This window comes from Haemaphysalis longicornis, unplaced genomic scaffold (assembly GCF_048455015.1).
Source record: "Haemaphysalis longicornis isolate Haplotype H1 unplaced genomic scaffold, Haemaphysalis longicornis Haplotype H1 scaffold_4, whole genome shotgun sequence".
NCBI classification, from domain to species: Eukaryota; Metazoa; Arthropoda; class Arachnida; order Ixodida; family Ixodidae; genus Haemaphysalis; species Haemaphysalis longicornis.
Window position 1 is genome coordinate 184,009,632 of NW_027526361.1, and position 23,005 is coordinate 184,032,636.

The 23,005-nt window shown below is 48.2% G+C and overlaps 1 pseudogene across 1 annotated transcript in view; it reads right to left on the reverse strand.

The window, feature by feature from the left end:
* Positions 1-23,005, reverse strand: part of LOC144180698 (4-pyridoxate dehydrogenase-like) — a 79,771-nt pseudogene that overhangs the window by 18,514 nt on the left and 38,252 nt on the right. Inside the window, exons 5-7 of the transcript XR_013324515.1 lie at positions 7,897-8,021; positions 3,813-3,980; positions 2,051-2,195 (exon numbers count right to left, since the gene is read on the reverse strand). The product of XR_013324515.1 is annotated as a 4-pyridoxate dehydrogenase-like (transcript). The remainder of the gene's footprint in view (positions 1-2,050; positions 2,196-3,812; positions 3,981-7,896; positions 8,022-23,005) is intronic.

Genomic DNA, 23,005 nt, shown 5'->3' on the forward strand with positions numbered 1-23,005 from the left:
GTTACTACCCTTTTACGAGCGTTTTTTGTTAGGAGTGGACACCGGCGTGACATCGCTCAAGTCAATGAAAAGAAGTTCTGTAGCCATTTGCCTCCAAACCTCGTCAGAAACTCACGACGCCACTTCACACCCGTTGCCCGGCGAGCGGCAAGTAGGCGCTGGCGCGTTCACGAAGTGATGTACGTAGACAGATTGATTTGATTGATTGTAGGGGTTTAACGCGCCGACGCAACGCTGACGATGAAGCGCGACGTTGTGGTGGGCCCCGCAATAATTTTCACCACGTGGGGATCTTTCTTAACGTGCGCCCAAATCTCGTACACACGGGCGTTTTTGCTTTTCGCCTCCATCAGAAAAGCGGCCGCCGCGGCCGGGAATCGAACCCGCGTCCTTGGGCTAAGCAGCAAGGACGCAGCAAGGAACCCGCGTCCTTGGGCTGAGCCGCCGCCGCGGGTTGCACGAAACTAGAGCTACAGGCTTAACCGCTGCCCAGAAGGGCACTCTTGCCAAAAATGCAGTCCCGCACGAAAGAAAGGAGCCGATAATACAACCCGGAATCGCAACAGAAGCGGCCATCAGGACTTTTATTGTAAGTGGCCATCAAATTTCCGCCGGAGTGCTAGGCCTAACGCCTTCAGACGGCTCAGCCGCTCAGCTCTGGTGGCTGGGCGGTCGAAACAACGTCTCCATAGCCCTTTACAGTATTTTACGTCAGCACAAAAGGGTGAGGTCATGCCTTGATTCTGTCATACGCGTCCTCCGGGCTTCAAGCGCGGGAAACCAAAACGGACGATTTTCAGAGAGGGAGAGCGAGAGAAAGAGAGAATAACTTTAATGAAGACCAGCGGTGTTAGCCGAGCCGTCGCGTTGGGTTGCTACGTTAGATGAGAGAAGAAAAACAGAAATAAAAAAAAAGAAAAAAAGAAAAAAAATGTGATAACGAAAAGATGTCATTTGATGCAGCCAACATTTTCAGGGCGTTCAATGTAAGTAATTATCGCACGGTCAAGTATTTTAAGTGCTGTTTCGGGATGGCCAGGGCATTAAGCATCGATGAAATCAACAAAAAAGGCACATAAAAGTTTGGCGCCAGTAGCTCTTCAAGTACGTTCCACATGATATCAATATCGGGAGACAGACATATTGCTTGAAACAGGTCGCGGCGGCCGCTTTCCTGATGGAGGCGAAAAGCGAAAACGCCCGTGTGTTCGAGATTTCAGCGCAAGTTAAAGACCCCCAGGTGGTCATAATCAATCGGGAGCTCTCCAGTACGGCGCGCCTCATCGTCTGTGTAGCCTCGACGCGTTAAACCTCATAATCAATTTCTCGAGACACAGAGAAATAAGCGTCAAGATTTCTTGAATGGACGAAAAGTCCCCTCTTTCATATAAAAACATTTTATTTCTTTCTATTTTCGTTTTAGTAAGGCGTTCAGGTGACATCCCTTCGTAGGGCTGCGGTGCCTAAAAAGTTTGTATGCTACCTAATCTTGCAAAACAGTGAAACAAAATGAAGTTGAATATTTCAAATTATACGTTTCATGAAACACTTAAAACCTAACCTTACACGAAATTCACGGGAATTCCACAGGAGCAAGTAAATAATAACACTACCAATAACAATAATAATATCAATAATAACATTAAGCTCGATTCATTTAAAGGGGAATAAAAAAATAAGTCCTGCTAAAGCCGAACAAGAGCTTGATTGGCAGCTTCCGGCAGTAATGACGACTAATCTCATTAGTAGTACACACACAAAGAACAATAGAAAAAAAGGAAAGAAAAGAAGAATTACACATACATTTATGTGCATATACGCTTACATGCATAATACACAATACATGATACGCAAAATATACTTCCGTTATTCCAGCACAAGTTTTAATTTTGCCGTTGAGTTATTAGAAACAGTTCATCAGTTATTGTTACAGGGCAAAAAAATGTACGAACGCGTTCGCCATATTGTGCGCGCACACAAAGTACACCAAACCAGCTCCCGTGGCCAAAGTGCCCGAACAGGGTCATAAGGGCTCGTAAGCTGTGCTCACCGGTACGTGCGAAGGCATACTCGGGAATAATAGAAAGATCGTAATAGTCAGTAATGATGTCTTCCTGTGCGGTAGCTGCGATTCCGTTGACGGTCAGGTGATCTTTGAAGTTTTGGCCTACCGGAAGGTCAGCCACCAATGGTATCTGAAGTAAGGATAACCATTTGCACCTGTTACCGCAACTCCTTCACGCGAAACTGTAAGAAAGTTTTTCCTTCCGGCTTTCTCTCGTAGCAAGCAGTATTCAACCAGTCCCGCAACGTTTATCCGAGCCCTTAATTTCTGCGGAAATTCGCAACAATGGAAATAATGTGTTGAATTTAAAGACGTTGATATTATATCTGTCACTGTTTCGCCTAGCATGCACACCGAAACATCAGCACGCACTTTTAACAGTCAGCGTCCAAGCTCCATATGTCGTTAAGCAGATAAGCTGTTTAGCAAATCGTTAATTTGTGAGTCCGCAGTTAAAAACACCAAGAAAATGTCGAGAGCTCGTGTGTGCGTGCTTCGCGACGGCCGCCCAGCGTTCCAGGGGCAGATTTGTCAAGCCTGGCATACCCACTTAGGGAGATTGGTAAAGACTGGCAAACAAAAAAGACTCCATCGTTCGCCTTAATTGTGGAAGGACTTGCTCGGAATGAGAACGACTACAGCACTCGCTGTAATCGTGGTAACACTTGCTCGGAACGAGAAAGACACGTCATAGCATAGGCCCCTCTAAAGTGATGCCCAATGATTATCACTCCCCCCCCAAAATGAAGGAAGCTTCCACTTATAGCAACAATGATGGAGTAAAGGTCATGCGGCAGCGAAGGTGAAGCAAATCGGCTGCAACCGTGGAATTAAACCGCAGTGATGGTCGTGAAAGTTGCTTAAAGCTTCGCTGCCTTCGAGTCGTTCGCGTTAGTGCGACCTTTCTTCATTTTTACACCTAATTTGTTGTCGGCGCAATCTTGCAGTCGCAAATCAGCACACAGGGGGTGTGGTAAACGTTGGTGAATAAAATTCCGCGTAAGGGAAGCCAAAGAAAGTTTTCCAACGGGTCACGCTCTAAATAATTTTCTTTGACACGAGCATATACTTTAGCTCTGTGGAGCTTCCGTTGCGTCAGTGCTATTTCTAACGTTCAAATGAAATATTTAAACAATGAATACTGTAACTAAAACAGACATTTACCGAAGCTAAGTCTACCATTCAGACTAAAGCACGAAAATCTTCAGAAACGCTCCTGGTAATAAAAAGGAGTACAGCTCTACATAACACAATAGAAATAGCTAGAAAATTAAACACTTCTACGTGCACTTAAATCTGCTTACGTGCTTTGAAGGCGAAGTTATAACGCAGGACAAATACTGCCTGTAACTGGCTAAAATAATTTTGAGCCTGCGGCTAAGAGCAGCGAAAAATGTTAAGTACAACACACATACAGTAACTTTCTTTGTTGCAATGACACCTGTACCACTCCGATATGAGTGCATACTGTTCTCATTCAATCAATAAAGGCGGAAAAAATGAATTGCGCTGAACAAATCTCCATTCAGTTCGTCACGAGAGGAGCGAGAGGGGAGGAGGGGGAGAGAGTGATCGGAGGGAGAGGACAAATCAGATAGGTTGCAGAAGCGACAGGACTCGCCTTGCGACGACATTTGCAGGGAAGCAAGAGCATACGCGGCCGTTTTGTTTTTGTCTGGCCATCAACGTTCTAGGTGTTAGTACGACGTGACCGTTCTTTCCCGCAAAGCATGCTTACACTTCTCACCATTAAAGCATCCAGGTGAGGCTTGGGCCCAATCCCTGACAGCATGAGCAGCTGGGCTGAACCAATGGCGCCAGCGGAAAGAATCACTTCTCGCTTTGCTCGCACTGTGTGGGTTATGGAATTCCTGGTATACTGCACTCCCACGGCCGTGGTCTTCTGAAAAAGCACCTGCGTGGAAAATACATTTTCCTCTGGTTTTATTTCTAGTTGGCTATGAAGAGCGTGCGAACTATTTTGGCGCACGTTCCCTTACTTTTCCTTGCTTCATAAAAATCCAATCATCATCAACAGGCCATGTGCGACGCCCCGCCGTGTCAGCGCCATCATCGACAGGACGGTGCGGACAATGTAAACCGACGAACAATGTAATCCAGCGGGCTAAATATTGCCGTATTGACGGCCCTAGATTTTTTAAGTTAACGCAAATGATGAAAGAGGCATGGATGTGTTCAAAAGAAAGCACGTTTTCAACGTGTCTCGGTAACGCGGCACCGCACAAAACTGAACTGTCAAAGATCGCTGCACCTGTCATGCAAGCCTAAACCCCGCAAGCAAGAGGTCAGAGTCGTTGCAACTCAGCATTTTGACCATTTTTAATAAACTTTAGAGATTCCTACATGCAAGTGGTAGTGCAACTACTCCAATCAAGACCCGTCTGACATCAAAACTGGCCAAAAAGGAAACGTTAACCCACGCTAGTTGATTCTTGCGATCCTTGCACTTATGAAATAACACATGCTTACCTCGGGAAAAAACGACGTGCTTGTGTTTTGAGGAAATCATTTTATCACATTCACTGCTTGATATCAATGGCATTCTGAGCAAGAAAGCTGTTTGCTAAAAGCGTAATCAAACATGATACAGATGGCTGATTTAATCTTCGTGCTACGTTGCCGCGTGGTCTTTGTACTAAAAAATGAAATCAACGCTTCTTTACCACTGACTCGTGTTTTTATTCACCCGTGTGCAGAGACGATGTGCTCGCTGTTCTGCCACGCGCATTGCCCTTGGGCAAAACAAAATGCGGTATACAGACGCCAAGAGAGGTATACAGACGCCAAGAGACGCCAAGAGAGACGAAACTTTTTAACAACTCGGAATTTTTCGTTTCTGCAGTTAAAAATACCGAGATCAATTGCATTGTACTTGTTTTTGGTTCGTGTTTCTTTACCAGTATGAAAACGCTTACAGATTTTTGGCTGTATTACTATCTTTTTTCCTTTACCTTGTACGCTCCTTGCGAAGTTGTCTTATGGTTTTCATTTTTTGTTTGTGTTGTACTACTCATGTACCACTCCCCTCAGTAATGGCCCTGGGGCCATGAGGGTATATTGAATAAATAAATAAATTAACAAAATAAGTTAACAAAACCAAGAAAATATTAGAGCCCTCGTGGATATGCGCCTCGCGACGATTGCCCAGCGTCCCCTGCGCACGGCAAAAAAAAATCTCCAGCGTTCGCAGTAATCGTGGCAACAGTTGCTCAGAACCAGAAAGGCACGTCATAGCGTACGCTCCTCCAAGGTGATGTCAATTATTATCCCTTCCAAAAAAAAAGAGAAAAGGCCATACTAATAGCGACAATGATGGAGTAACGTTCGTTGCGGCAGCGAAGAAGAAGGAAATCTGTTGCAATCGTGGACTGAAACCTTCGTTATGGCCGTGAAGGTTGCGTACAGGTTCGCTATCTTCAAGTGCCACGCGTTAATGTGAGCTTCCTTCAATTTTTTTTTGTTTTACGAGAATAACTCTCAGCGTTGAGTTCCTTGAACCAAGCTGTGGGTTTTTCTAATCAAAAAATAGTTCCCCTTGCATTAATTTTGATAGCCCCAGCGAGCGATGAGAAAAGGCGACAGATTAAAAAAATCTCCTCGGTTCTGATGCAGCCATATTAGAGAAAAAAATAAACAAAAAAAGAAAACACGTCAGGTAGCAGATCGCAATACTCAACAACATACGCACACGTTAGCGCGTATAGGTGTCAATTAAAAATCGTTAGCTGCAGTAAGTGGCACAAAGCTGCGATGGCTAAAAAATCCCCGGAGTGCCCAAGAAAAGGAGACATTAAAGGGACATTGATATAAATTTGTCAAACATCTCTTTTTTTTTTCGTTTCATAGTTTATCCGGTTGATAAAGCAGAATTTAATTTGTGATGCTTGAAAGAACAAAAATCACCGTGCTACATTTGCGGCTACCGCAACAGCTAATAGCAATGACGCGCATTCTAGAGGCGATGTGATTGGACGGTGTCCAAGATTGAAATTTGCGCACGCTATTCCGCAATGTTTACAGATCACTTCAGTGTCCCTTTAATGTTTGTAGCGCTTGACAAAATTCTCTCTCTCTTCCCCTGCTCAGAATTTGTAACAAAATTTTGTAACAGAATTTGTAACAAGATTTCAAACACGGTAAATGCGAAACATAGGAAGCAGACTGCAGTTTCTAACGTGATCCCCCTGTCTGCAGCTATCCCAGGCGTTTTGCGTTACGCTGGTGGAAAAATTTTGGGCACGTATGACGGAAATGCTAAATCCGACGATTGTCTACCACCCTTGAAGTCCGCACCGTGTACTGGTATCCTTTTCACCAGCTACCATTTGGTTCCTCCGACCCCGTGTTAAGAAAAGAACAATTTACTCCGGTCTTCCGGGCATGGACATACACCGAAATGCGAACAAATTCTTCCTTCACGCGACGCACACTGCATATCCCACGCGTTCGCTGGTCATGGAGGGATGACGAAGCTAAAAATCGAAAGAACTTCGTTTCTAGAGGGGAATTAGAGTAAGTATTCGCACAATTTACAACGTAATTACAACTTTTTGCGCACGCCACGAAGTCACCATCACAGCATAAATTCTACACCAGCTTTGTCTGATTGGCCGCCCACTGCGCAATTTGGGAATTACGCACGAGACGTCGCAACAGTCTTGTTGTATGATCCCTGTATGAGCTGTGTGCGCGAAAAAAATCGGTTTGAATTTTGTAAAATCGCAGTGCGGGATGACAAGTTATGCGCGCGCGCGCACACACACACACACGCACGCACGCAATGTTTAGGTGCGGAGTACCTTAGGACCGCACAATGTAAGTCCGCGTCCGTCCACATAGCATTTGCAATCGCAAAAAATCACACATGCACCGGCAGGATTCGAGCCACTGTTTGGTATACCAGACAGAGTGTTCGTTGTCTTACCCATTGGGCTACGACCGAGAGGTAGTACCCGAGAGTCAAACGGCTTACTCCCTCACCTGTAATGGTGCGGAGTACCTTAGGACCTCCCAATGTGCGTCCGCGTCCATCCGTGCGCACACCACCATCAAGCGAAAATCAAGCGAAATTCGATTTGAACCGTGAGTTGCAGTTTAATTTAGGGAATAATCAAGGTGAAAGTCATGGCTCAAATCGAATGGCGGTTGGGGTGCAAATCGGATGTCATTCTGGGTGCAATTTGGATGCCATTTGATTGATTGTAGGGTTTAACGCGCCGACGCAACGCTGGCGATGAGGCGCGCCGTAGTGGAGGGCTCCGGATTAATTTTGACCACCTGGGGATCTTTAACGTGCGCCGAAATCTCGTACACACGGGCGTTTTTGCTTTTCGCCTCCATCAGAAAAGCGGCCGCCGTGGCCGGGAATCGAAACCCGACGTCGTGCTCAGCAGCGCAGCACCAGATGTCATTTCGAGTCTCCGTACTCGCAGCCTCGCCATCATCCACAGAGTGGTGGTGCTGCCATTTTTCGTCTTTATCAAAGCTTGGTAAGCTGCATACTGTCAGTACAAAAAAGGTCTTAACTCTTGGCTGTGTGAGACGGTAATGATAGTATTATAATAATAATAAAAAAATGCGCGCCAATCCACCTTGTGAATGTGGATGGAATGTGGACGTGGATGGCGTTATCATTTGTTTGTTTTAATTACTACAATTTCTGGCGTCAGAGTGAGCCTGCATTTGCAGTTACTTCATCCGTAACCCACATTGTTATTATAAATTGTATTGCCCTCAATTTAATGCGATTTCTTCTATGCGTATGTCATTATTCACGTCACTTCCCAATCGACGCAGGTTGGTGTCCATACTTTTGTTACGTGGCAGTACAGCCCCACATCGAGGTTCCTTCGGGCTCGAATTTCGGGCGTGATGAAAGACTTGCTCGAGCTCCACCGCTCTCCATTCTTGATGTTGTTCTGGACACGAGAAAAATCTAGAAAGGGGTAAATGGATTTTAGGGTAAATAAAATTGCCACCTCGGTGTCGACAAAGCAATTAGTTTCCGCGAATGAATATACAGCAAAATTACGGCTAGGTGGTCACATTACTTGGCATTGTTTTCCGGGAACGAAATTGTGGGGCTCATCTACACATGCGTAGTGATATAACAGTTATGTGGCAGATGTGACGGTACAGTTGGTGGTACTCGGTTCTAACGATTGAAAGATTTGTTAAGAAAAAATAGCCGTGTATCTGCTTGCTTTGCTCCAAATGCCGCCGAAAGAAGATAGTCTATACTGCTGCCCCTGCAACATAACTCCTTTACTCTCTTCCTCCAATCGCTACGCTCTCTTCTTCCCCGCTTGATCCTCGCGTGGTGAATGCAAAGCAGGTTTGTTCATTGCAGTTTTTCAACTTGTCCGCGTTCGCATAGACCACGTGCTTTTTCTTTCCTTGGGGCTGGGTGAATGTGGACGTCGCGTTCGGGCTCTGTTCGATTTAGAGCGCTTTCTTTTATGTCGCCTTTTTTCCACACCGTTTTAACGCGTTATTAAAACAAAGCTTTACTACTTTCGTCCAGCGATTTCGTGGAGGAGGACCTTTTGACCGGAGACACACCTCTGGCGACGCATCCCTAGAAGCGCATCGCATGATTTGCCGGGCCCGCCGTCACCCCTGCCGCTGCGGCCGAGGCAGCCAACCACCCCCGCATCCTCCCGTGCATGCAGAGTTTGGCCTCGGTCGTCGTGGGGTGCGGACGTGTTTTTCGTTCGCTCCTGCGCGGCCGGGGCGGTATCGCGATTATGCCGGCCACGCGTCGCGAGCCATGGGTGTTTTGTTTGGGCGGCGCGCGCTCTGCTGCGTGGGGCCGTCGAGCGCCTGCTCCCGCTCGCCAGTAACCGCTCGTCTGCCTCGAACTTAACCCAGCAAGCTCCCCACACTTCGGACCTCCGCGCACGACTCTTCGCAGCACAGCCTCGCCTCTACGCTCCACCGCTCCCGTCGAGAACTTCTCCCGGACGCAGCATGACGCCAGGACCTGTGTTTGTGATGTGTACTGTGCTCGGTGGCCCCCAGTGACAGTGGCAACGCTTCTTTTCCTCGCGGCGCCTCAACTTTTCTCTTTACCTATCTCCTTTTCTCTACCCTATTCTATTCATCCCCTTCTATATTCCCTACCCCCCGGACTGGGTTGTATGCCGGTGAGCCCCCAGATGGGCTCAATAATATCCCCAGTCCATTTCTTTTCCTTTTTCATCGAACCACTTAGTAGTAGTAGTAGTGCATGCAGCGCTGGGTCGTTTCGGGCAACGTGACGAGTCTCCCGCTCAGCGAAGAGGAACAGTGAGTTCGCCATGAATGAACCCCACGTTCGCTGCAGCGAACGCCGCGTTCACGCGGCTTCCTTCTGTGAGTGTTGCACGGAACCGAACGGCTTTGAGACGTGGTCGGCGATACAGCTGGTACACACGTGGTCGGCGATACGAAGGTTTAACCAAGCGAAAGCAAGACCCAACCATACGCCAAGGTTAGCCGAGTTAAGCCGCAGCCATTTTTCTTTTCGCTGTAAAAACAACTGGTATTTTTAACTAAAAGAAAGCTGCTCCTCTCAGTTGTGTAAAGGTCTGCCTCAAATATGCGTCGTCTTCTCTGCGCTGAATAATGTTGACATGTAGGAGACAAGCCAGTAGGCTTAGCTGTATGGATATGTCTTGCCTATTCGTCTATATATAGTGCATGTTGAAGGATTTTTACGACATTTTTTGGCCAGGCGGCTCAACTGCGTGACCAACAGACCGACAAACTAACAGACCGAGAGAGAGGCCGGCAGACAGGCAGACAGACAGACAGACAGAGAGACAATGGAGAAAAACACGCACCAAAATAATCGTGTTTCGGTACCTTAAAAATAATTCATCATCATCATCATTATCCTCAGCCTGTCTACGCCCACTGAAGGGCAAAGGCCTCTCCCCTGGATCTCCAATTATCCCGACCCTGTGCTAACTGCGACCGATTCATCCCCGCAAACATGATCTCACCTACCCACCTAACTTTCTGCCGCCCCCTGCCACGCTTGCCTCCTCTAGGGATTCACTCTGTAACCCTTAATGACCAGTACGGTTATCTTGCTTTCGCAGTACATGCCCTGCCCACGCTCATTTCTTCTTAATTTCTACTAGTATGTCCTTAACCCGCTTTTGTTCCCTGACCCACTCCGCTCTATTGTCCCTTAACATTGCACCTATCATTTTCCGTTCCATCGCTCGCTAAATATCCCTCAATTTTGGTTGAAACCTCTTAGTGTGCCTTTAAGTGTCTGCCCCGTAGGTGAGTACCGGTAAGATGCAGCTGTTATACACGCTCCTCTTCAGTGACAATGGTAGGCTGCCATTCATTATCTTAGAATGCCTGCCGAATGAACTCGAGCTCCACACCATTTTTATCCTTCTAATTATCTCTGCATCATGGTTGGGATACGGGGTCACTTCTTGGCCTAAGTAAATATATTCGCTTACCACTTCCACTACCTCGCCCCCTATCCCAAACCGCTGTGCTCTCCCGAGGCTATTGAGCACTGTATTTTTCTGCATATTAATTTTGACGCGAACGATTCTACTCTGCTGTCTAGTGCGGTAACCATGCTGTGCAATTCGTCTCCCCAGTTACTTTGCAAGGCAACGTCATCAGCAATTCTGAGGTTACTGAGGTATTGTCCCTTAACCCTTACGCCCACCTGTTCCCAATCCAATGTTCTGAATACCTCTTTTAAACACGCTGTGAAGAACATTGAAAATATTGTTTCTCCTTGTCTGATGCTCTTCTTTGTAGGTATTTTACTGCTCTCCTTATGGAGAACTATGGTACGTGTGGATCCATTGTAGATATCCTATAGGATGCTCACGTAATGCTCGTCTACAGCCTGATACCGCAGTGCCTGCAAGACTGCTGAGGTTTAGACCGAGTCGAATGCTTTCTCTTAATCTATGTAGGCTATATATAGGGGTTCAGTATAATCCGCGCATTTCTCTATCACCTGAATGATCGTGAGAATATGGTCTATTGTTGAATAGCCTTTACGAAACCCTGCATGTTCATTAAGGTAACTGAAATATAAGGTGGCAGAAATTCTGTTAGCGATAACTTTGTAGACGACTGACAGTAAGCTGATCAGTCTGTTATTTTTTAAGTCCTTCATGTCACCTTTCTTATAGATTAAGATGATGTTCGCGTTCTTCCAATATTTCGGTACACTCGCGGTCATCAGGCATTGCTGATACAGGTTTGTCAGTTTTGTAGTACAATTTGGCCACCATCCTTCAAGAAATCTGCTGTTATCTGAACCTCACCAGGTGCTTTGCCCCATTGCATTTCTTTCAAAGCCTTCTTTACTTCTTCTGCCGTTACTGGTGGGATGTCTATCTCAACTACTTGCTCGACCGGTATTACCTTGGATGTCGCAGCTGCTGTCCTGTATACTGTATTGTACTATTCTCTGTACTGTACGGTTCTCTATAGAACTCCTTGGCTACTATAACTATTTTATACCTATTTGTGATGACATTCTCTTGCTTGTGTTTAAGTGCATACATCTGAGTTTTCCCCAAGCCTAGACGCGTCTTCATCGCTTTCAGGCTGACAATGTTCTTTACAGCATGCTCAATCCTCTCCATATTATACTTCCGTATGGCAGCTGTCTTACGCTTATTGATTAACTTCGAAAGCTCCGCTAGTTCTATTCTGTCAGCTAGGGTGGAGAATGCATTGCTTTGCCGTTTTCTAGTTAAATCTTTTGCCTACTGGGATAGTTAACAGTATCCTGTCCAGCGACCTTACCTCCGACTTCTATTGCACATTCTGTGATAACGCCTGTAAGCTGGCTTCCTGTGTAGTAACTCTGCTTCCTCAGTTAGAGGTGAATATCGTTTCTGCCGTGCATTCCTGAATTCTTCAACATTGCGTCTCACTGTTAGCTCAGGAGGTTTTTATATACTGTTAAAAACAATTATCGTGTTTGAAAACACCGCGCATTTCTCTTTGAAACTTTGGTACGGACGTCCCGTCCTTGTGACATGAAGTACCTATACCATGCGTGTGCATAGACATTTTAAATACCCATGTTAGACACAGAGAGAAACAGCGGGGATTACTGTGGTTTTAATTCACAATTTATAATATCGAAGCGGGACTTTCAGCCATAATGAAAATAAGCAATTGTTTGACCACATAAACGAATAACGTAAATGTAGACGGGGGTCGTACGTAAATGCAATAACAGCAGCATCAATGTACCAAATATTCGGAGACAGGGCTCATTCTCAAGCTCCTCAATGTATAAATGAAAGGACGCGCACAATTATTCAGTTTAAATTAGGTTTGTGACACGTAAGGTGCGATAAACTTTGTCATGAATATATGAAACTTATTGCTGCGCAAGATGCTTCCAGTTAAGCCCCAAGACATCTGCTACGTTGACGCAGCCACGAATCGCATTAAACCGTCCTTGGGGGTGCCACCGGAGACCACCGAGGAATTGAACTGACCTCTGCAACAATAACTGCCGAAGATTCTACAATCGCAGAAGAAATCGCCATAGTCTTGCAGCCAGTACAGCTCAAGACTTTCTGACCATTGTCACGTATTCTGAAGCTGCTTGTCGTCATTGCGCTGCTGGCCCCATTGCACCCTGAGCCCTCCACATTGTACAAACCATCCCAACTGCCTTGAGCTATCAATTTTCTGTACCGCGGTGCACGATTATCTGGAGGGAAATGGGGCGGCTCATGCTGCTACCCGCGAGAAAATCTACCGGACATTCCTCTCTACCACCTCGCCGTCAACGTTGGAATAATATGAAGCCGTGCCTCAGACCTACAAAGATTTACTATCGCACTACCGCCTCGAACGCCGTCCTTTACCACCGCCCCATAACAAGCTGACCAAAAAAGAAACGGCGACCTACCACCGCCTTCAGATGAACGCATATCCCCACGGCACCCTTCCTCCCGCCATTCACCCCGCCTCCCATTCCCGCATCTGCAAGTTCGGGCTCCAGCCAAACACAGTGTAACACATGATCTGTACGTGCTCCCACAAAGCATCCCTCCCCTCATCCAGCCATGAGCAGTGGAAGGCATGATTGCTATACCGAAGCCCAGCGATCAGCTTTGGCTGGTCGAAAGCGCACGCCAGGCAACGATCTCCCGGGGACTTCTGGACGGAGAAGAGCCCCCATCGCAATGGGGCCAAAAACGAACTAATCTTTGATGCAAATAAAGCTTATTCCTTATCCTCCGCCTCCCAGTCTTTCGGCGCGATAACTAATCATTGTCTTACTAATTGTATGCGCGCGGGCCAAATAGCTAGAGCTATGGCTAAGTGAATCATCCATCATATGGGAGGGAGGAAGGAACTTTATTAAGAAGGGATGACCCGAAGCCGCAAGGGGAAGAGGAAGGGAAAAGAGGACGCCAATAATGCCCAGCCATGGAGGTCGCACAGGCGCAGGTCCAGAGTGCTGTTAACGTATTCTATACGTGCGAAGTGGGCCGAATTATCTTTCCACAAGAGTAAACCCACGCCGGGTGGTGTCGGGAGCCAAGTACGGCAAGGCCCGGGCAGTACCAGACGAGGTGCGGAAGGTCTGGTGTAGATGGGGCATGTCATATGTAACAGAGCACAAGTGGGACCAGAAGCGAAGTGGAGGAACTCGGTGCAGATCCGGTCTGTTGGATTCCTGCGTCGTCTACTGAAGGAGAGGTTCCTGCAGAGGATGCCGTCCGAGAACCTGCAGGCGATAGGTTGTTGCCTTGCTGATGATCATTGCCCGGGGTCCCAAAGTGAATGCGACGTCCTTGCCACCTCGACATGACGTGGGCGGTTATGAAATATCCTGAACGGGCCCGGTTAAGAAACACATGCGCCCCGCGGGATAAGCCAGAAGGCACAAGATCCATATTCTCGGGCATTGATGATTGGATGTGAAGGCACGGAGCATGTCTCCAACGCTGGCGCTCCTTGTCAGGCTCGAAGTGGCGCCGCTAGCAATGCTCTCTCCCGGCTGATTGCGGTACGACGAAGATGCCTCGCTCACCAGCATCTGGGCGCTTTCGTTACTGGGATGACCTCCACGGCCAGGGATACACCGTTCTGTCACAGGTGGGTGGAAGGTCTCTTGCATGGAGCTGCATGAACGTTTTAATGCAGTGTGGCGGAGGGCCTACGTGGAATACTAAAATTTGGCTCCAATCCACGCTGTGAAGGTGGTTTGAAAGCAAAGCTTTAAACGACACCCACAACAATTGTCCGTGTAACGTCACGTAAATTCACACACGTGGCTCTACAAAGAACGAAACCAGAGATTCTACCAGCCGTTACCTGGAATTCACGGGGGCGGCGTCCTGAGTGCAGCAGCGTCGCCCATGGCCGGGCTAGAACGGCTGATGACGCCGCCGCTGTAGGCCGGCTGTGCATCGGCATAAAATGGAGAGGAGCGTCTTAAGAAGCGTGAGACCGCGTAATCTAGCCATCCTGGTGTGCTAGCTAGCGGTACACCACCGCGCGACACAAGCGCAGACACCGAAACGATTCGACATGTGAGCTTAGTGATTCAATTTATGCTGATTTAAACTAGTTACTCTAGTAAGTTTGAGAATTGCGATAAAGCTGAGGCAACTTTTGTAATCGCTATTTATCAGAACCAGTTGCTCCTTTTGCCTTTTGTAATACTTGTTTAAACACAACCGAATTGGTATTCGTCAATTTAGAAAACGGAGTGCCATTCGTGGCAAGCATTGCGCAAAAGGTAGCGTTTCTATAGCAACCAGATGTCTGTATGTGGTCTCTACATTTGGTTTTCCCACCCTGCAAACCAATCATTAACGTATCTTTGCCGTACGACCACCTATTTTTGTCGGGTTCCGGTTACCCAGGAGGGGCCGTCGAACAAGTTAATCAAGCCGTGGGAAGGATGCGCGCAATGTACGCGAAGCACGCCAGGACAGGCCAAAAACAACCGTCGCTAAAGCAGACGGCGAAGCCGTCTCTCCAACGCGCCCGCCGGTGCGAGCAGGCAGCTGCGCGCGGTGAACGCTGGGTAATAGCGCCCTATCGCCGCGCCATCTACACTGTGCTCCGGGAGTGAAAACCGCCCTCCCTTCCCCATCCGCGTTCGGAGTTTTTTGTCCCGCATGCGACGAAGGAATCGTTGGCTGGTAGAGGTAGAAAGCTCTGCTTTAATAAGGGAACGTAAAGCCTCAGCACAGTGCGTGAAAATGTACACGCGGTGATAAGTGCGCTTAGTGCATGTCTGCAGAACGCAACGTGCAAGGGGTAGTCCCGTTCTGTCCGGAACGGCGTCGACGATGTAGGCTCTAACGCTTCATTCATTGCTGTATGCCGCTACAGCTGCAAGTGCCTCAGCGCTCCTGCGAGGTTGCCAGGAGGCGTCCATGTACACGTGTAATGTCCGCGCGTCAACAGTGTCGGTGGCTACGGTGTCCTGAACCAGTGTGGCACGTCGCGCTGCGTGATTAGCACGAGGCGTTTTGCGGGGTGCAGGTCGGCACTCCGTAATAAGCATGTTCTCGAAAGGGTGAACGTTCGGCTGGATGGGTAGCTAATTTGGAAGTCGGTCACCGTCGTGACTTAGTAGGTAGGCTGCGTTCCTGCAATGCCAATTGGCGACGGTCATTGGCGCCTGCCATGCGCGCGCATATGGTATCCGCAAGCGTTGGCAAGCCAGCACAGCGGTAGAGCTATTGGGCGCGAATGTGACGGGGAAGTCCAGTAATAGCCCTCAGAGCCTCCCGATAAAAAGCCTTCAGCTGGTGAAGTTGGTGCTTCATCAGATCATAATACATGGCGCCGTAGACCGCTCTGGATACCAGCACTGCCTGCACTAGGCGTCGAGCGGCATCTTGCGAAGCACCACCGAAGGTGCCAGAGATGCGACATACGATGTGTAGAAGACGTCGTCACGATGGTTTGAGCTGTCTCAGCCACTCTTGAGCTCCCTCTTTTTCATGAAACGGTGCGCCTAATATGCGTATTCAGCCGTCAGGAGCTGGCTGAGAGGGCATTCCCTCACATATTCAAATGAATAGTTCGCGGTTGCTGGCAGAGCCGCGCACAGCTAAGCAATTCGTTTTCGTTACTGACACCTCTGTTTTTGTTACTGACACCTCGTTTTCCTTACTGACAGTGGGGATCGGGAGGGCCGTAAACGTATCCAAGGCATGTTACAACCGCTGTACGACGGCATAAGTTAGGGTGATCATTGGCCTTCTTCCAGACTGTCACGTCGTCAGCATAGGCCGTGACGGGAACCCCTGGGATGGTAGCAGCGCCCTTCACTAGCTTGGCCATTACGATAATAAATAAGGTCGGGGACACTAGTGCGTGCTGTGGTACTCCGCAGTTGTTTTTGAAATGCTGCGTATTCACGCGTCTTTCAGTGTTCTGCGTATTCAAGCATATTTCAAATGTTCTGTCTGCCAGGATGGCTCGTACGAAGTTTTCCATTCTATTACCCGCTGTTACGAATCAGCCCGGGGTTCTGCTTCGGGCTTCGTGCAGTACTCCTCGGTTGTGTGGCGAAACATACACTACGTGCGCCTTTCAAGCAGGCCCCACTGTCGGTGACTCACGCTTGCAGCTGACGGATCGAAACACGCCGCTACACGCCTGGAAAAGTCGAATCACTGGCGCCTCGCTACCGGTGTGATTGAAACTTCGGTGGCGGCCGACGCAACACGCAGAGACTTCTCCGAAGGACGCGGAAGCCGTTGCGGAGACCTCCTCTGTCCCCTCGCTCGGACTCAGCGTGCGCCGCTACTACCGACTGCTTACGAACTCTGGAAAGAGTGTTGTGTGTGTCTGTACCGTTCGTGTCGTGTGCACAATCTAGAGAGAACGCTTGTTTGACCGTTAGCGCTTTGGGTATAAATAAGACCTCCCAAGCGCTGTAGTTCATTCCTGCTTGATCAGTGAACCAATGCTGTCACTCTGCTCGAGTTCTGTACTGTAACCTCGCCCGTCGGGGCATTGCTCTTGTCGGGCTTCGGCTCGTCTCTCGCAATGCAGTAAACAAGTGAAGTTTGCCTTCGGCTTTTGGTCTTCTTCAAGGCAGCAACATTAGCTGGCCGCTCGCGTAACCACGCTACCACACGCATGTGAGAGGCGACGGAGCTCGGCTCGGGTACGCCTGCTCGCATGCAACGCCGCTAAGCTTCACACAGGGCATCAGTACCGCTTGGTGGGAGATGGTGCCGAAGACTTTGCGAAGGTCTACAGCTAACAAGATGTGTGGTCGATGAGGCTGTGTGCGCCGGAGTAGCCACCGGAGGAGATGCATGCTGTCGTGTTTTGCGAGATTGGTTCTGAAACCAGTCTGAGTGGGGCGTAAAAAGAAAGCATCGTCTTTCAAGTAGTAGGTAAGTCTTGTAGTGGCCATTATCTCAAGTAATTTGCACAACGTCGACCACAGGGAGACGGGTCGTAGATTAGATCTCGTGGTTAGGTTTTTTCCAGGCTTAGGAATGGGTGTAACGACAACGGGCTTGAAAGATTCTGGAAGCTGTTCAGAGGCCCAAACGGAATTGAATGTTTCCAGGATGTCGTCTCTAGTTTGGCCATCTAAATTCCGCAGCATAAATCCAGGCACGCCAATTTCCCAGGGACACTGCGCGCGTTCAATTATTATAGTGCGAGTGAAGGGTGCCTCAAGGGGGTCTTTTTCGTCTACCGACTCCGAGCAGTAAATGTGCCGGGGTGGCGTAGAGGATGGTTGCGGGAAGAACGCGCTTGCAGCTTTTCGCTCGAAAGCCTCGTGAATGGCTCCGGTGCGGTGAAGCACAGCCGAAACTGCTGCCTGCAAGCTCGTGCCGCCAGTGGTGGCACAGAAAGTACCGCAGAACTTCCGAGCTCCGGTGCTCCGAGTTCCCCAGAACTTCCGAGACTGCATTCGAAAAGCAGGGACTCCGTAAAGGGACCTACGTCTAGTAGGGTAGCGAAGAAAATGCGACGACGGGCCGCTTCGGGACGGGGGTCCTAACAAACTGCCGCCCACTGCAGGATCGATGTGAATAAAGTCCTTTCCAGTCCAGTCTATTGCGGTGAGAAAACGAAGCGCAATGCTGGACCCTGCAGTTCCTCGCAAGTTGTCGTGTGTGGCGCCGAATGCGGGCATTGTGGTGGCGGATTCGCACGAGGCCTGGATATATGCGGCACCCAGCACAGTAACGCTTCTGTAAGGTGGGTAACGGCACAACGGGTTATAGCGCTTTTGTAGTGTGAATAACTGATAACGGCGCTAGCGCCGTTATGAGCATTTGCACTTTTGAATCGCTGTAGGACGGACACGTGTCGTTCGCTCACAGGAATAAGAGCGGGAAATGAAAGAGCGTCGTAGCGCACAGAAGCGCGAATGGGCGCGAAAGCAAAGGAAATCCGCTGCTGCAGAACGTGCAGCAGTCTTCATTGCAGCCTGGAGTCCCACTGGCCTTCGAAGGGCAGCATGCCCGCTTCGAAGGCCAACGTGAGCCAATAACGATTATTAATTCACTGTAACAAAATCCCCCATTGTAAAACCCCTTATAGCTACACCTTCGCTGGCTTCCATCATCATAGAGTGGAAGGGCTCTGATTTTAGATGCAAGGCATCTCTTACACTCGGCCTGTCCCTCAATCCGGCGTCCGTCCGCAACCCTCCTCCTTTCCCCTCGCCCGCCAGCTGCGTTAGCACGTTCTCCTCGCCATGCCAGCTGTGCGTTAGTGCGAATGCGTGTCTCTCCCTCTCAGTCCGTCCGCAACCCTCCTCCTTTCCCCTCGCCCGCCAGCTGCGTTAGCACGTTCTCCTCGCCATGCCAGCTGTGCGTTAGTGCGCATGCGTGTCTCTCTATCATCACTCTCTCTCGCAGAGCGGCTATATAACCGCGGTATCTGCAGCGCGCTCCTTAGTCGCTCCGTCAGTCGCTCTTGCTTCTACTGCTCCGACTGCTGCTCCGATGAGTTGAAATGGACACTAACATGCCTGCTACCGCGTAATTGGAAATGTACGTGTGATTGAGCATCATTTAATATTCGCTACACTTCAACCACATTTAGGTAACCAACATACCGGAAACGCGAATTGAACCCCGTGAGATGCCTTGCATCACCCCAGGGTTCCCCTCGCGAAAGATGGTGGCAATTTTTTCTCTGCGTCTTCTTTTCGATTATTATTGAAGTGAATTCCAAAGGCTGTAAAAAACACTGAATATTATTGCCTGACTTCTGTTTTATGGAAAGAGCACAGCATGCGAATTTTTCTGGTTCTTTGTTTCCCGGTCGAACGATGCTTTGTGGGATTGAAAACGAATGAGCAACGCCGACTGCTCATTGCTATGTCTCGCTTCACGTTCATTTTAATGCTTGCATTGTTTGTCGAGTAGCACCACAGCCCAGACCGTGTAACACCCTGCATTTCAGCAATAATGTGAATTTCGCGGTAGTTACACCTCTAATCGTTATAATAGCGGAAATTGAGAGAATTGGTAGAACAGAATTTTGGTAAAGCAAAAATAAGTAACATGTAAAAAATACTTTTAATGGCGAAGAGTGCAGATTTCGTATAAGTTCCACCTTTAATCGTTTTAATAGCGGAAATGAAGATCAGTCAGACAGGATTTTGAAAAACTAAAAATAGGAAAAATAGAAAAAATAGCTTGAAGGGGCGAGCCATTTAACGTCCTGCATTTCCACAAAAAATGCAGATTTGGCGGAAGTTCCACCGGTAATCGTTATAATAGCGTAAATAGAAATAATTGGTCAACAGAATTTAGAAAAACGAAAAAAAATTGTCTGCAAGGAACTCACACTCTAGACATGCGGCATAAGAATGGTACGCATTAGTACGCATTAGAAATTCTACAGACATTTTTGTGAAGTCAAACAGCCCATCCCATTGTTCAAGGAGCGGGCAGCACTGGCCAGTATACTGCGGCACAGGTCCATTCTCTGCTGCCACCTGGCAGAAAAGATAGCTTACTAGTGTTTATACTAGATTTTGTTTATAAAGATGAGGTCTGGGTGGCAGCGCAACCGAATGCACTAATATTATCAGGATTATTGGGGATAACAGCTCATGCGATTATGCGGATAACGGTCACATAGCCCGTGCTGACCAAGGAGAAACATTTTAAGTACGAATGTACTTTGTAAGCGACCCCGAACCTTCCGCCGTCCGCAGTGCGCCTCCTCCTCTCCCCTAGCAACGGCGCGAGGAGCGGAGGGGAGCGTCTGTAGCAACGGCGCAGCGACGTCACACCCTACGTGACTGCGCGCGCTCCGCCCTCCCGCGCCGTGGCTGCGCGCGCCCCGCACCGGCTCCGCACCGCTCCTCGCGCCGTGACGTCACACTCCACGTGACCGCGCGCTGGCGCCTTTGCCATCTGCTCCCCCCTCCCCCTCGCGCCGTGACATCACGTGCTCTGCAGCTGGCGCGCCTCTCCCCCCGCTAGGTTTGCACTCATCCTCGGCGCGTGCCTCTCCCTCTCGCGTGACATCTCCCCCTCGCCGGTACTGCGCCTTCGCGCGCGTCTCTCCCGCCGTCCGCGCTCCCCCTCTCCCCTAGCAACGGCGCGGAGGAGGAGAGAGAGCGTGCGTAGCAACGGTCTCGGCGTAGCAACGGTCTCCTGCTCGGCTTAGCTGCGGGCGGCGCGCCGCTGTGCCGGTTCGCTTCGCGTTCCGTCCGCGTGAGGGCGCTCGCTCGTCGGCTCCGCATTCCGACGCTCGAGGGCGCTTTCCCAAGCATTTCCCAAGTGAGAGGTACGTAACGTGCGAATGCCAAAGACTTTAACATAGCGCCCCTCCGGATCAAATCGGGTAACTTCGGGTAACTTCGGGAAAACTCGGGCATTCGTACTTTGCCATCTTCCCTCTTACTTGGGAAATGCTTGACTTTTTTTAAAGACGATATCTTCCTTAGGCTACTTGATTTTGATTGTAGGGTTTAACGCGCCCACGCAACGCAGGCGATGAGGCGCGCCGTAGTGGAGGGCTCCGGAGTAATTTTGACCAACTGGGGATCTTTAACGTGCGCCGAAATATCTTAAACACGGGCGTTTTTGCTTGTCGCCTCCATCAGAAAAGCGGCCGCCGCGGCCTGGAATCGAACCCGCAACCTTGTGCTCAGCCTTAGCCAGTGAGCCACCGCGGCGGGTTCTTCGGCTACTTAAACGCAGAAATTTTCGTCTGTCGGTATGGTCTGGGGGGGGGGGGGTAAAGAGAATTTATTATAACCCACATGTCAAGGCGCAGCGACTCGTGATAACAGCGCTGCCCTAAGTACAGAAAATTATCGAATCAGTTTTCATGTAACGTGTTTGTGACTCGATTCAGCAACCCCGCCGAAGTGAAACGGAATCTGCGCAATAGTCACATACCCAGAGCCAAACCTAAACGGCTACGTCCGGTGGAAATCTTCATACTTGTCAACATTGTTGAACAAGAACAAACCATTACGCAAATCTGAGGCAGTAAATCAATTTATAAGTGACATTTGCAGTGTTCCTTTATTTAAAAATTCATGGATACTTGTTTTTAGCGGTATCAAATGAAATACTGCATCAACTGCAGAAAATCGTCGCCTGCTGTTGCTCGCGCCACTATAGCTCCTGTCGAATCTTAAGAAATCAAACGGCAACAGTAACGAAAGCTTCCACTAGATCGGTTCCACGTTCCGCTTGGAATGCACGTTGAGCAGGGCAACGTGGTTCTATAAACGGTGTAGTAGGGTGATTCAAATCACGTGCGTCTCCGCTGTAGGGCAGCGCTGGCATCGAGGCACCCTACTTGGAGCAGTAGAACGCAATAAATTTAAATTGATTTCAGAAAACCTCTAACGTGCTATCTTGGGAAGAACGAGACGGGAGAAGAAATGCATGAGAGGTGAGCGGGAAAGAGAAGGGAGGTGTTTACATAGCAGCGCCGCCAGCCGAAGATCATCTTTTGTCGGCATTTGCAACGAAAGCAGCAGATACGGGTCCATTTTTCCGCAATCAAATCAAATCAAATGAAATCAAATCTTTGTTTTCTCTTGAGAAAGAGAGGGAGGAATAGGGAAAAAGCTGCACATTTGCAGCTTGCCGGAGCCCAAGACCCCCCATTTTATTTTCTCCGGTACGGTTTTGTAATATACAATAGTTATCACGTAGCGTCACGAGTACACACAATTTTACTGAAGCAAGTATTTTCCAACTTGAAATAAGAACGCAAAAAGTGGAAATTTGATGAATATGAAGTAAAACAAAATGGTAAATAAGAGATTTTCGAAGAAACTATGGGCAATACAAACACGCCTACATATACATATCCACATCTATACATGCATATACACATACATATGTATAATTAAAAAATATATTAAAGAGAAATTTACGTTTACCATAGCTCAAAAAATTAGGTCACCATATATGTTAGGCAGTAAATCATGGGCATTTAACGCACATACGGTATCATCACTTCACACGTTTAGTTGAATATAAATTGAAGAGTCATAGGAAGACAAATAACAAGAAAAAAAAACAACAAAACTCCAACAAGAAAATACAGTGCAATTACCTATTCTGAGATAAGTAAATAGAAAGAAAATGCGTAAGTAGCGAACGAGTCGAAAGTGCGGAAATATCAATATCCAATGACGAAAGGGTATTGAGAAGCAGTGCAATATTATAAGATAATAACTGCAATCCGTAGGATGTGCGACAAAAACGTTGAATCCATGGGTATTGTTCTCGAGTATTGTATTCATAATGGCATTCGACAAGATTAAATGAATTTGTGAACTGCTTATTTCGCGTACGAATACGTGTCCGATACGTACAGGCGAGACGAAATTGGTAAAAATATTCTATTGGCAATATTGTATGAGCGGAATAAACAATTAGAGTATGAGAATTGTAGGGTGCATTAAGAATAATTCGTATCACTTGTTTT